This window comes from Thermobia domestica, chromosome 5 (genome assembly GCF_964235325.1).
Source record: "Thermobia domestica chromosome 5, izTheDome1.hap1.1, whole genome shotgun sequence".
Lineage (NCBI taxonomy): Eukaryota > Metazoa > Arthropoda > Insecta > Zygentoma > Lepismatidae > Thermobia > Thermobia domestica.
This window is the reverse complement of record NC_137458.1, coordinates 297,624,823-297,629,071: the sequence shown is the minus strand read 5'-3', so window position 1 is coordinate 297,629,071 and position 4,249 is coordinate 297,624,823.

The window sequence follows — 4,249 nt, the reverse complement described above, 5'->3', positions numbered from 1 at the left end:
ACCCACATTCCGTATAAACTAGTTATTACTTACGTAGAATTCTTTTTTTCTTCTTCTCTTCGTTCTTAATTTTTATTGTATTGAATTTTTCGAAGCGGAACAAAGAAGAAGAAGAAGACATCTCTACAGGAATATAATTCTTCTTTATTCATTCTTATCGGAATCTTTATAATTGATCGTAAATGCTCAGTGTGTTTTCATTTATATTACTTTATTACCTTGATATACACGTGTTTTTAACACTTCCCTTTTTTTAGATACTTCTTGTAGGTAGGTAATTCTACATAAATTAATGCAATTTTTTTTTAATATATATATTTGTTTTCTTTTGAATTGAAAAGCGGGCTAGAGAAATTTGACTCAGAGAAAGTGATTAATTAAACAGGTGTGGAAAACATTTTTTTAAAAGTCAGTTCACTGAGATGATCTTGTAACGTAAGATTGCAAAAATATTAAATAAATGCCGTTTAAAAGAAGCATCCCACCCATTAACTGTACATTAACTATCACATAATTAAATATATAGATAGATATAGGGCGTCAATAGATTACTTCTAACCAGGGCCAGCCCTAGGCAATTTCCCGTCCCGTACAATGACATCATTTGCCATCCTCTTTCTTCAGAAAGAACAAATCTTAAAAGCCACGATTTAAAGGATGCTACCCCATAATGAACAACGGAGGGAAGAGAAACAGCACTCGCACTCAGAAAGACCTGAACACTACAAATACAATCTCGCTGTGTCTGTTTTTTTCTTTAAATAATAATCTGTTATGTTAGTGAAAGATAAAGCAAACATACGTGCAGAGGAAAGATGGCAATTCTTCTTTTATAGAATTCAATATCGAGCTTCAATCTTAATATATCAGTTTGCAATTCCAGTTCAACTAGCTCTTTTATCTTTATTTCTTGATTTTCCTTCTACATCTGTTTTTTTAACTTGTTTCCACCTTCAATGATAAATAACTTGTTTGTGACAAAACAAGACTAGTTTTCATATAAAAACAGTGATAACTAACTAAATGGAACACGTGTTCGCTACTGTTCGAGAATTGAGTTCTTGTATTTAATAACAATCAAGCAATTCATGCTGGGATTTGTTTGATGATTTGCTTTAACACTGTCCATGTCCCTTCAACTAATGCGACCTAAACATAATTTATGAATGTAGTATTGAAATAGAAGATCAGGTTAGTAAATTTAACTACCATCATCATGAAGTCTCTTTCCAACAAGAAATGTTTTTTTAAAAAATAATATATTTATGACAGATTTTGCCAACACTCGAAATTTGCTGCCCCGAAACTTGTTGCACATATAGTAGAGCCGTTCCTGCTTCTAACGGTGCCAACTAATGCTATTAAATTAGAAATAGAAGAAATGACTGACTTTTATGTACGTATTATTCTCTGTAGATACAAATTCGACACGAGAGAGTGAGCAGAAAATTGCAACTATATATAGTATAAAGAAAAGTCATTCATTCCTATTTTTTCTCTTGTAATATCTAACTGAACCACCATACGTATTCACTAGGTTGTCTATAAGCGTAGTCTATGAGGTCTATGGGTGTGGCTGGCTGCAGCTAGAGGGCAAAGGAAGGAGGGTAGTTGCCTACACCTGGATTTGATTTTCGAAGGATGTTCAGTTCTAGGAAGAACATGTCAAGACATGCGAATATGCTTACTCACATATTATAATACGTGCACGCGTGCATCAAAAGGCGTGCGTATTCGCGACCTCGCTTGTAAGTCGTCTTTTGCCCCCCTTGGAGAAAACTCTACGGGCGTCCCTGTATATGAGGTTGTGGTATAGTGGTCAATGTGATCTGAATGACTGATCGCCGATCTCAAGAGTAACAGTCTGTGTGGCTGAACAGGAGACTGAGCAATGGCATTTCTATAATTCCATTCTTTACATTTAAAATGAATTTTGGAATATAGTTAATACGTACCTCAAGCTGGGATTAATACCTAGCTCAAGCTGGGATTAATACCTAACTCAAGCTGGAATTAATACCTATCTTAAGCTGGGATTAATATCTAAATCAAGCTGGGATTAATGCATAATATCCAGCTCAAGCTGAGATGAATACCTAGCTCAAGCTAGATCAGTTCGATTAAAATGAGTATCCCAAGAGGGGGTTCAAATATTTTTTCCATAAACCTATTTCCTTGTGCAAAGAGAGGCGTTTCAGTCAGTTTTCTGTAAAACTAAAAACAAACTAAGCTCCCCTCCTAAACAGACAATTATGAGATTTTAAATTGGTGTAAGGTGTGTGTGATCCGGTACAGTTGCTAGGTCCACAGACTATCACACAAGATTGGCGCTTACAGTATAAGCAGTTCCCTACGACACTATTTCGCCTTGGAGAGAGCTTGATTCAGTGGCGGATCTATCCCGGAATTGGGGGAGCGACGAAAATAATTTACGCTATTATTTATACACATATTTTTAGAAGTTTATAGTAAATTCATGATATGTAGGTTCAATCAGGGTTTTGGATCGTTTGGCAAACTTTTGTTTCTCGGTTGCCGACATTGTTTTGTATTTGTTAAGCTCTGCCTACAAACATTCTGATTGTCGCGTTAGTCTTAATTTCTCACATTTCTTCAGCCTGTGTCTAGCCAGTTTACTATAGCACAACGTGTGCTAATTCTGAAAACTTTTATATATATATATATATATATATATATATATATATATATATATATATATATATATATATATAATCAGAACGGAGGAAGTTATGTAGCAACCGTCAAGCGATTTTGCGCGGTTCTAGGGCAAAATGAGAAACCGAATGAATCAACAGTTCGCAGATTTATGAAAAAGTTCATTGAAACGGGTTAACAGGAAACATTAAAAGTCCTGTGCTTCGTCGTAGTGGTCGGTGAAATTGAAGCAGTAGCGTCATTTCAGATTTGGCTTTGGGGGGGGGGAAAGACCCCTTGATATAAGTAAAATTTCGCGTTTTTCACTGACTTACTACTATTCTATTGATAAAATCTATACAAATCTCAAACTCAGGGGGAAAAATGCCCTTCCCCGCCCCCTGAGTTTGAGACGCCTCTGAATTGAAGTAGAAATTTGTCACGAACATAGTTATTGCATGCCAGCGCAGTAAAGAAGGTCATATGCCCGATGTCATTCACCATACCTGAAATCGGAATGTGTGATGAACATATTATGAATTTGGTTAGTGTGTTTTGAAAAAAAGAATGAAGTTTGTAATTTGATGTAACAAAACCGGCGCACTTTTTGAAAAACCCTTTACCTACCATACCCTGTGTTGTATCTGCTCTTCCCCCAATTTTTACCTCCTACATCGCCACTAACTGGGTTACAGAACTACTTTACCGGCTGCAGCAAATTTTAGTTTAGTCTTACGAACAAGGAAGAAGTAAAAAAAAAAAAAAAAAAATGCATAATTACGGTTCCAAACTTATGACCATATTCTGACTGCTCATACACGCACATTTTTTTCACACTTAAAATATTTTGTGACACAAATTATGATCATTATATTAACAATAATAACAATAAATTTGCGTGATTCATGGAACTACCTATTCCAATTTAAAAACTTTCATCAAAAAATCCCCCTTCGAAACTTTCACTCCATTACACCAAGTGCATAATTACAGAAAAATATTGTTTATGTATGTTTACTTTCAACAAAACACTAAAATTTCTTTCGTTTTATTAAATGATCAATGTATCACAAACGCGGATGTGGAATTTTCCTATGGACTTCACACGGAACATTAACCGCCATCCTATTATTAAAACTTCAAGCAACCATCCGCGCCATCTAGTTCATTTTATGAGTTATTCAACGTTATCTTTACATAATTTTATGCAACTTTATCTTTCTTTGACTTTGTGTCAAGTTATAAAGTGAAGAAAGGTCACCATTTAGAAAACTATGGAAAATTTAACCAAAAAAAGGGAAATTTTGTTATTGTTGCTGGGAAATTTGTCTCAGAAAATCTGTAAACGCTGCTTATACTGTGATAATGGATCTTACATTGTGGTTTGCATAGGTGCCGACTTTTAATTTCTCAATGAGTGCGCACGCCTCGGCACTATCGTCCCATAGTCTTTTTATTATTATTATTATTATTATTATTATTATTATTATTATATTATTATTATTATTATTATTATTATTAGTAGTAGTAGTAGTAGTAGTAGTAGTAGTAGTAGTAGTAGTAGTAGTAGTAGTAGTAGTAGTAGTAGAAAAAG